We start from the raw sequence: 11,231 nt of genomic DNA on the forward strand, positions 1-11,231 counted from the left end.
TTTGCTTAGTGTGGGCTTGAGTAGAGGAAGCTGTATTGTAAAGTAATAATAGAACTAATTCCATTCATTGACCAGCACTGGGCACATGGATGCTGTGCCATGTGCTTAATGGACACATGAGAAAGACATGAAATGGATATGATGTAAAATGTCCATTTTATAAATGGAACAATCATTTAGCTTTGTCATGTTGTTATTTTGGGTAAATTATTTAGCAAATTATTGGAAAGAAAGTCTTGTCGCTGCAAAGACTTGAACCTGAGCTTGTGCACTATTGTTGTGCCATGTCTTGGAGAACATTTACCTTATTTGATCAATTTATTTAATATATTTTTTATTAATATTCTTGTACGTTTGTAATCTGAAATCGTCTTTTACTGGAACAACATTTTTTATAGTAAAGCATTTTTAGGGTTAAGTTACAGTAATTTAAAATGTACATTTTATTAGATATTTCTTTATTACAATTTTACTTCTTTTTTTTTTGTATACCTGAAATAAGATATTGTTCATACATTTATCTAACATTCTTGTGGCATTTCATGTTATTGAAATAATATTGATATATCAATAAAATTGTAAGTTTTATTATTAAAGGTTTGATTTGTATTTTAAATATTTTATATTTCATGTGCCTTTTAATGTTTTAAATACATTAATTTTTTTATCAAATTAAAAAAGTTTTTACCCCTGTAATACAGATTTCACTGCTACACAGGATATTATTTTTTATTTACCAATTTGCTCCACAAGCAGTATTGTTTTTAAGGACATTATGCTGTTTAATATTAAATAAGTTGCTCACAACTATGAAATGAACATATAAGTGTTAAAATTACTGGGCCTTAATAACAAGATTTGTTTGGATTTTGTAAACATTGCTTTTATTAATAAAAATGTCCTATTATAAAAGGAAATAATTCTCAGTTAATGGTGACCTTAATGTTATTCAGTGTTATATTTGCCACTTTGTTTTCTCTCGTTATTGGCACAACAGAATATTATGGACTAGATGAAGGTAAAGCTGTTTCTCCTGCTGTTTTCATTCCCTTTTCTCCACATGCTTGAGACTTCATGTGTGACGGTGGGGCCTGTGTGTTGCTTTTGCTTTGCCCATTTGTGTTTCTTGTGGTTGAATCTTTATATCTTTCTTCATTTACTGATGTTGTAAACAGAAATAATTGTTTTTTTGGTTTTATACACATATGCAGAATGCTAACTGACATCTTCATGTTCCACTGAAGGTGCTCCGAACTGGCTTTGACACTTTTACATATGGATGTTCAAAGGGCTTGTTCAAGTGATTATTGATTTGTTCTTCTTAAAGGGATAGTTCATCCAAAAATGAGAATTATATCATTATTTGCTGAAACTCAAGTTGTTCCAAACCTGTAAAAATGTCCTCCTTCCGTTGAACATAGTTTTTTTTTTATTGTTTTTTTATTTATTTATGCATTTAGCAGACACTTTTATCCAAAGCGACTTACAGTGCATTCAGGCTATACATTTTTTACCAGTATGTGTGTTCCCTGGGAATCGAACCCACGACCTTTTGCGCTGCTAACGCAATGCTCTACCACTGAGCCACAGGAACATAAAAGAAGATAGTTTGAAGACCATCAGTAACAAACAGTTGCTCATCCCCATTGACTTCCATAGTATGGAAGAAAGTACTATGGAAGTACTGTAAATGGGAACCAAAAACTGTTTGGTTTCCCACATTCTTTTTTGTTCTCAGTAGAAGAAAGAAATTCACACATGGTTTGGAGCAACTTGAGTGTGATTAAATGATGAAAGAATTTTCTTTTTTTGGTGAACGGTCCCTTTAATGAAGAACCATTAGTATAATTTCTTTACTGAGTCTTGTATGCATTTTTGATTGATAATTGGGTTGGTATGGCATGTATGGGATGGATTCTATATTGAAAAGCGTACTGTATATGTACTGATACAGACAGACTGAAGAATTGCATGGTGTCTTTTCTTTTTCTGAGTACATGGTGGAAAGTGGCTTGAGATAATAATTTATGAAGTGGTATTTTTAAGTGTTTGTTGAATGTGTCCATTTTGTCTTTCAGCCAGGGACTATGAGATCCAAAGAGATAGAATTGAGCTGGGACGCTGTATCGGAGAGGGCCAGTTTGGAGATGTCCATCAAGGGATTTACATATGTCCGGTATAAATGACTTTTTTTTTTAATTACATTTTATTAAATTATTTAACTTGTATATAACTTATTTATTTATGCTACTGTTCAAAAGAAGTCTATTATGCTCACCAAGGCTGCATTTATTTGATCAGAAATACAGTAAAACGGTAGTATTGGGAAATATATTACAATTTAGTTTTCAATATTAATATATTTTAAAATGCAATTCATTTCTGTGATGGCAAAGCTGAATTTTCAGCAGCAATTACTCCAGACTTTAGTATTGAAAAGAACAGCATTTAAAAATTTTTTTTTTTTTTTTTGTAACAATGTAAAAGTCTTTACTATCACTTTTGATTGAATGCATCCTTATTGAATAAACATATTAATTAATTTTTTTTAAATGTTTATTTAATCTATATTAAAGTATGAATTACTCAGTTGTATGATGATGATCAGAAATGACTTTGCAAGAAATACTAATGTTGTACTAATCTGAAAGCTTTACGGAAACGGTTATAAAAATGCTTTTTCTTTCTTTTGTGCTGTCAGGAGAACCCAGCTCTTTCTGTGGCGATAAAGACGTGTAAGAATTGCACCTCGGACAGTGTTCGAGAGAAATTTCTCCAGGAGGCCTGTGAGTGTCAAATCACTGATACCCAGCAGCCTGTAACAGCACTGCATGTCTGCGTCATTCCCATGGCTGCGTCCATCAGCATTCCATCACTGTAATTGAGAGGAATGTTTTGGTTAGTTGGTGCCGAAACTCCAAACATTTTCAGGATGTGGAGTTTGTAAGAGCACAGCTGTTGGCTTTTGTACACCCGAACAGGTGCTGGTATGTGTGTGAGAGTGATAGTGAAGAAAAGGTCAGACACTAATAAACAGGACATGATGTTTTTACTACAGCTTTTAGATCCTTCACAGATAATTTGACGTAACTGTATAATTCAGTTATTTTGCCTGATTTAGATACACATGATGCACATCCCACAATTGGAAAAATCACAAGTGCTGAAAACTGCAGCCTTTTGAAAAATGCAGATACAGTGGGTATAGAAAAGAATCACCGCTCTTTAAAATAATCATATTTTGTTGCTTTGCAGCCTGAAATGAAGACAGACACAATTTTTGTTTTATCCAGCTGTATTTACTCAGTGCAATTTATAACATCCAAGTGAAAGCTAACATTTCATTTCAGGCTGCAAAGCAACAAAATGTGATTATTTTATAGGGGGTGATTGTTTTCTATACCCACTGTATCACCAGGTTTCACACTGGTTTTGTTTCAGGACTCAGATTTTATTGTAAACAAGAAGTTGTGACATTTTTATACATACTATGAGAATAATATATTATACTTCCATTATACTTTGAGTTCTTCCATTTGGGGTCGACAAGATTTCTTAATGTTTTCAAAGTCTCTCATGAAGTCTCTCATGCTCACCAAGGCTACATTTATTTGATCAAAAAATACAGTAAAACAGTAATATTGTTACATTTTATTACAGTTTTAAATAACTGTTTTCTTAATTTTTTTTAAATGCAATTTATTTCTTTGGTGACAGCTGAATTTTCAGCAGCTAGCATTTTCTCCAGTATTTAGTGTCAGAAATTATTCTAATAATTATTCTAATTTGGTGCTCAAGAAACATTACTTATTATCAGTGTTGAAAACCGTTGTGCTGCTTAATATTTTTTGGGAAAACCGTGATACATTTTCCCCCAAGATTCTTTCATTAATAGAAAATTCAAGAGAACAGCATTTATTTGAAATAAATATCATTTGTAACAATTATTTGTCTTTGCTGGAAAAAGTCAGAACCCTGATGTTGGACTAATTTTGTCTCTGTATGTTCCTGCAGTGACCATGCGACAGTTCGATCACCCACATATTGTAAAGCTGATTGGCGTCATTACAGAAAACCCAGTGTGGATCATCATGGAGCTGTGCACGCTGGGGGAGGTGGGTTTTTTCTGATGGCAGGTAATCTAGGTTATGTGCAACAGTTTGATTTGGGTTTGAGGGAGGGGATTGAACACGTCTTAAATCTTCAAAGGAATGTGACTTGATATTAAACCTATTAAACTCAAGTTATTCACAAAGATGGCAGCCGGGTTAAGGCTGGAGGAATCTATCATGACTGCTTGTCTCATAAATCAGCCATAAATGCGTAGTAAAGATGATTGCTTGCGATGGCTGTTTGTCATTGCACGTCTCCGATGATTCAATCCAACTGAGACGCTCTGTGCGCATAGGGCCTTCAGATGGAAAACTATTACCTGATAAATAGCTAAATAAAGGTCTGATTTAGTTTTAGCAGGGGCCCTGCATCAACATAAACCAGTTGAACCAGTTTTTAACTCCAAGGCCCAAGACAATATTCAAAGACCCTCCTATCTAAGCTGATATGAACCTCTGGGACTTCAGTTGTGATAAAATTAATTAACTCAAAATATGTCAGTTGTACATTTTCATTTTAGTGTTTTTTTTTTTAGCATTTTAATTAAAATTGTTAATATAACTAAATGTAAATAATTTTAAGACTTAAAGGGGCTTAAAATTAAGTTTGATGAGGCCCCCAAGTGGGCCCCGGACTCCTGGTTGAGAAACCACTGACGTAAGACCATGTTTACGCCTGGTGTCGATATCTGTCTCAGGTGATCCGATAAAAGATGGGCGGCTTGCTGTTGACACTTCGGGTCAAAAAAAAATAAATCATAAGACAAAAACATCAAAAAATGTAACACAAATTCAAATCTTATTAAATTCAAATCTTTGTAAAATAATACCTTAAAGTTAAGATGCTCCAGTTTGTCATTATATATATATATATATATATATATATATATATATTAGAGATGCACCGATTGCAATTTTCTTGGCCGATTCCGATTTCCGATTTTTTTCTGTTTGATGAAGCCGAGGTGCCATAAATGCATTTACACCGCAAAATTGCAAATTCATATATAATTTATAAGATTAATGTTTTAAATATTTTTTGAACATACAAATAAAAAATGTTGGGAAAAATTAAATGATGCTTTTAAAAATGAAACCAAACCACCAGTAGGTGGAGGCAAATGACTGTTTTAATGAGTGAGTCATTTAGTCATTGATTCAACCGATTTGTTTAAACGGCTGATTCATTCAGAAACGAGGCAAACTGTACTGTACTGTAAACTGTACGTTTTAATCAAGCTTCTTGTATGGTCGGGCAAGTAAAATTCTCTCTCACTTGCCCCTTTAAAAAAATCTACGTGTCCCAGACAAACGTTAATCAAGTCCTGTGGTTCCCCCTTCGATTACTTTGGCCCTACACGTATTACAAATTGCGAACTTTTTGTCTTCTTCACTCACAGTGAAGAACTTCTCACTCATCCTGTTTTCTTACCAGCTCAGCACAGCTCTTGCGTACCTGGAGAGCAAACGCTTTGTACACAGGTAAGTGTCCACATCGTCCAAGCCATCATAATTGATAATGAACGGCACCCACTTCCTGTTGAACGTTTCTGCAGACTGAATCCCCATCTGGTAGCACTTCTGCATGCATATTTATTATGGAAATAAGGTGGAAAGAACAACTCTTATAGATGTCTACTCAGCATTTTCTAAAGTAACCTTTCTTTTTTTCAGGGACATTGCAGCACGGAACGTTCTGGTATCTTCAGTGGACTGTGTGAAGCTGGGAGACTTTGGTTTGTCTAGATACATGGAGGACAGCTCTTATTATAAAGGTATTAATGTATCTTCTTCAGTACAGATCAGAAAGCCCACACAAAAACATGTTCGCTTCTGAATGTGAAACATTCAGTATAATATAGTAAATTAAATATGAAAATTAAATTAAATGGATAATGTCAAGCTACTTTCTGAGTCATTTTTTAATTTTTATCATCTGATGAACAACAAAAGCATTGACAGCCAATCTAAATCCTTCCCACTTTAAAGTGTACTACAATTATGTTCATAAACCATAGTTGTGCTTAAAATAAAAAGGGTGTTATCATGGTTTGAATGCTAATATAGATTTAATTATCGTTATCGTTCTTGGTATGAACGAACTTTTACACCTGACTGAATGTACAGTCCTCCACTCATTCTCATTCACACTCATTGTCTCTTTCTCTCTCTCTTCACAGCCTCTAAAGGAAAACTGCCTATTAAATGGATGGCGCCAGAGTCAATAAACTTCAGACGTTTTACCTCAGCCAGCGACGTGTGGATGTTTGGTAAGAGAGTGTGTGTCTGTGTGTTTTACTGCTGTGAATTCCTCTGTCAGAATCAGAAAGTCATCATTGTGCATGTTCAGACAATGCAAAGTCACCATTAGCATTATACATGCAGTGCATTTGGATCATCTAAACTTTTTCGAAACTGTGTAAAGAGAGTTTTTAGTCGAGAAGAATTAGAATATTTCCATTCTGTGTGTGCAGTGACAGTTTAATTAATAGTGTCTTTAATTAGTGCTAAAGTTGAGTTTCATCAGAGGTGGAATCTTGCATTTGTCTTCATGTGTATCTAACCTCAGTTTGTGTTTTAGGGGTGTGTATGTGGGAGATACTGATGTACGGAGTAAAGCCGTTTCAAGGCGTGAAGAATAACGATGTGATAGGCCGAATTGAGAACGGCGAGCGTCTGGCTATGCCGCTCAACTGCCCACCAACCCTCTACAGCCTGATGACCAAGTGCTGGGCGTATGACCCCAGCAAACGACCACGATTCACCGAGCTCAAAGGCCAGCTAAGGTCAGTCCACTTGACTTTGTCGAGCTTCAAATTCTGATCCGCTCACTATGCACAGCATTTGGATTTTAAAGGTGATGATTTTGAATTTATTAATTTTTTTGCATGTGTAAAGCTTGGTATTTTTCAGCATATCTTTTTCCAATTCCACATAGGTTGCTAGTGGTCATTTCCACACTTACATTCACCCTCCTGGTTTAGAGTCTCATGACCACAGTAAATGAATCTGCCTAATAGCAGTAGAGGGCACTGTAATGCTAGCATAAATGACTGTCTGACTACAGTGATTGTGCTTAAAGATTGCTGGTCTTGTACAGCAGATAAAGATTCAGCCCAACACACACCCACACTTGACTGAGTTAAATGCAAAGGACTGAGCATTTTTGACCTGAAGAGCATTTTACAGGCATTTGACAGCAAAACTCTGGCTTGCTTCCAAGTCCAGGTATCATTTATTAATCTGGTTTAGGGCTTTATAGTCCCTGTACTTAGCTTTGTGTATATTATAAAGATTCTGTACATTTACCATGGTTGTTATGGTTTCATGTAAGTTGTCCATATCCATATGTGCACTCCCTTTCACATTTTCTTAATTTCAGGATTCAAGAGCTTTATGTGAAGTCAAGCTGATGCACACTAATACAGTTTGAATGGGGAGGTGAAATATTTAGTTGCTGTTGTTACATTTGGTTTATATTTATGTTTTACTTTCTATTCACAAATATTTTTCTATTCGTATTGTACTCTTTACTGTTAGATTCTTAACATTATTTACAACAAATGTTTACTGAACATGTTCATTAGAATTAGTGCTATTTTATTTGTTACTCTTGTAGTTGGAGGATTTATAAAATAAAAAAAACTCCCCATGCACATACTGTATACACTACCTTTAAAATGTTTGGAGTCAGTAAGACTTATTTTTTTGGGGGGAAATGTATGCTTAATTTCATTACTTTAATAAATTGATCAAGAGTGACAGTAAAAACATTTAGAATTTTACAAAGATTTCTATTTCAAATAAAAGCAGTTCTTTTGAACAGAAAACTGTTTGTTTTTATAAATTGTAATAATATTTAAACATTATTAAATGTCAATAAATCTTATAGTGATCCCAGACTTTTGAATGGTAGTGTATATGTTAGTGTAAATACTCCGAAAGACATTTTAGAGGAAGTTTACTTCCATTAAGCCTTGATTCGCCCTCTGCATGTCTATGACACTTCCTGTCTGGACCTGATTTCATAATATCCACTATGAGAAAATTCCTACTCTTCTTCTTTTTTCCTCAGGTTTTTATCTCTAACCCTTTCAGGCGTGCACACATACAGACACACACACTCCCTGCATCCTTCATGATACAATAGTGTTGAGTTCCCAAATGTCTGTTCATGTCCACACATGCAGTCAGTTCCCGTAAACACTAATGGAAATGGGAAAGAAAAGAAAAAAAACGAGCTGTTCTCTGACAGGCCATCAAATACCTAAATCCCTAATAATCTGAGGAATCTTGTCTGCCTTCAGCAAAAACATCCAAGTTTTCTATTTGTTAAAAATCTGATTTGACAGCACTAAATGTTTCCAAGATCTCATGTTATACACAGATGTCCCAGATATCCAGATTGGGGAAGATATGTTATGTTGCATCTTACGTTTAAAATTAATTCCTTTTTAGGTATCTTGGATGGAGTGAATTTTTTAAAAATGCGTATTGGAAAATTCAGATCCCTTTCTCTACCCTCATTAAATTAGCAGTAAATTAAATTGTAGAACGTCTGTTTCTAGGAGACCTTGTAAATATGTACACTGTTAACAGCATTTGTAAAGCCAAATTACTGCCATAACTAGTGATAAAGGCATCGGAGCAGATGTTCAGTCAATATCCTGTTGTTAATGATAAGGAAATTAGCTTCTGTATTCTTGAGGTCTATGATTAGTTGATTTATAGTCTTTATGAAGTCATCTCAGGGTCAGTGTTGATGGGGATTGTTTTAAAATAGCGTCACATTTGTGATGGCTAAACAGATGTTGGTATAAAACATAAATAAAGTTTATGCAGCTTCTTCAGAAGTATCTCTTAAGGTTATTACATCAGTGAACACTGAGAAGTGAGCATTATGAAATGTAATGAAATCACATGGTTTTGACACACAGGATGCTTAATCTCTATTAAGTCCATTGTCTGTTCCTCAGAAGTCTTTGTCAACGGTTGCAGAAAGAAAGTCTAGTCCAAACAGCTTGAGGAATGAATCATTATGTTTGTCTTTGCACTAAATAGTTTGAGTCAGTGACTGAAGTAGTGGTCAACCGATATGGGTTTTTTGACAGCCGATGCCGATATCTTGGAAAGCAGGATGGCCGATATAAAGCCGATATAATTTTATTTATTTTAATTAATATTTAAGAAATTTGAAATCATTTATAAAAATAATTGTGTAAAATAATCATATATACACTTTAGAAGACAAAGTATTTTTCACAAATAAATATTTAATAAAAATCTAATTGAAAAGGAAGTAAACACTGTAACCAAATTGGCACTCAGTATTCTGGGAAGTTTGTGTGCATTGGGAATCTTTTTTTATTTTTTTTTCAAATAAAGCCAAGGTAACACTCATTTTACATACAGCACACAATGAAAATGACATGAATATGACATTGGGCAAAAGCATGAAGCTATCATAATTTGAAATCACGAGTTTAAAGTTTGTCGACCGCACGTCTCAATGAAGCTGAACTCTCCACCTGTTCGCATTCAATTCGCACGGACCGATCGTCACACAGAGAACACGGAGGACATGCAGGATACAAATGCACACTTCACAAGATCTCAACTAGATTCGACTAAGTCTGCAAGGTTTGTGAAATTAAATGTTCATTAGTCATTCAAAGATTTGTTTAAATTATATAAATGCGTATTTGCTGAAGGCAAACGAGAAAGTATTATAATGTTTGCCTTTCTATTACTAATAATATTAAAGTCAAAATAAAAGTCAGGCGCGCCGTCAAAACAAAAGTCCCGCCTCGAACACATCGGCCAAACAGAAAAAATTGAAAAATGCCAAATATCGGCCGATATATCGGCCTTGGCGATATATCGGTCGACCACTAGACTGAAGAAGTATTTTGTGTGTCTGAACTTCTATGTATGTTGAGATGTTTGGTATTTGATTCTAGGGTAGGGGTCACCAAACTCAGGCCGGTATCCTGCAGAGTTTAAGTCCAGCTTGCATCAACACACCTGCCTGGAAGTTTCAAGTATACCTAGTAAGACCTTGATTAGCTAGTTCAGGTGTAATTAACTAGAGTATATAGACACTGCAACACATGTACTGAATTAGGTGTGATTGTTGTGTCACAATCACACAGTAAAAGCAGTCACTTTCTTTTAATGGAGAGGCCCTCAGCTGAGTATAGTAGCCCAGTAAAGTTGAGGGTGAGAAGGTGAAATGAGGGTGAGAAGGTGCAGATAGGCTGTCAATCACAGACAGTCAGACAGAGGATGCTAGACTCATGTGATTTGTCTGAGTCTGGGGCTCGATAGTTATTTCATAGATTCTGTATGTGTTAAGGTTTTTTTCCCCCCCCACAAATATTGTTAATCATTAAGTCCAACCTAGAGCTGTTAAGTACAACCTTTCCATAACAAATTTGGATTTAACTTTTGTTTCATTTAGAAAACTTTTAATTATAATGTCATCATTTGGTTTCTTACATTTTTGGTTAGGAAAAAATGTAATCATCAAGAGTTGTTTTGATAGATTTCAGTTTTGTTATTATTATTTTTTTAAATCAAGAATGATTTATTGTATAAGGCCTGTCTAGCCCAAGCCTCATGACTTTTCACTGTTTTTAAAGTAATGTTTTTAAGATTTGTGAAGCCAGATTTTGCTTTTAAAATTTTTTTTCTCAAGAGTTGTTAAGCTTGGTTTAAAATGTTTTTAATCGTTAAGAGCTGTTAAGCCCAAGCTTATGACACGTTTCAATTTTGTTAATATTATTATAAATATTTGTTAAAGGGGTGGTTGATTGCGATTTCACTTTTTTTAACGTTAGTGTGTAATGTTGCTGTTTGAGCATAAACAATATCTGCAAAGTTACGAAGCTGAAAGATCAATGCAAGCGGAGATATCGTCTTTTAAAATTCTGGCAGTTTAATGCCTACAAAAACGGCTGGTAGGGACTACAACAAGTTACTTCCCGGGTTCGTGACATCACAAACCCAGATAAACCCCACCCTCGGGAAAAGGCAGCAAAGGGGGCGAGGCCTGCGCTGCTTTAGAGAAGAGGAAGAGAAAACTAGAGGTGCACGTAAAAATCTATTCATATATGAATC

At 34.8% G+C, this 11,231-nt stretch overlaps 1 pseudogene; it reads left to right on the forward strand.

Moving 5' to 3' along the window:
* Window positions 1–11,231, forward strand: part of LOC107723104 (focal adhesion kinase 1-like) — a 55,883-nt pseudogene that overhangs the window by 26,116 nt on the left and 18,536 nt on the right.

This window comes from Sinocyclocheilus rhinocerous, unplaced genomic scaffold (genome assembly GCF_001515625.1).
Source record: "Sinocyclocheilus rhinocerous isolate Xijiao unplaced genomic scaffold, SAMN03320098_v1.1 scaffold5110, whole genome shotgun sequence".
Taxonomy (NCBI): domain Eukaryota; kingdom Metazoa; phylum Chordata; class Actinopteri; order Cypriniformes; family Cyprinidae; genus Sinocyclocheilus; species Sinocyclocheilus rhinocerous.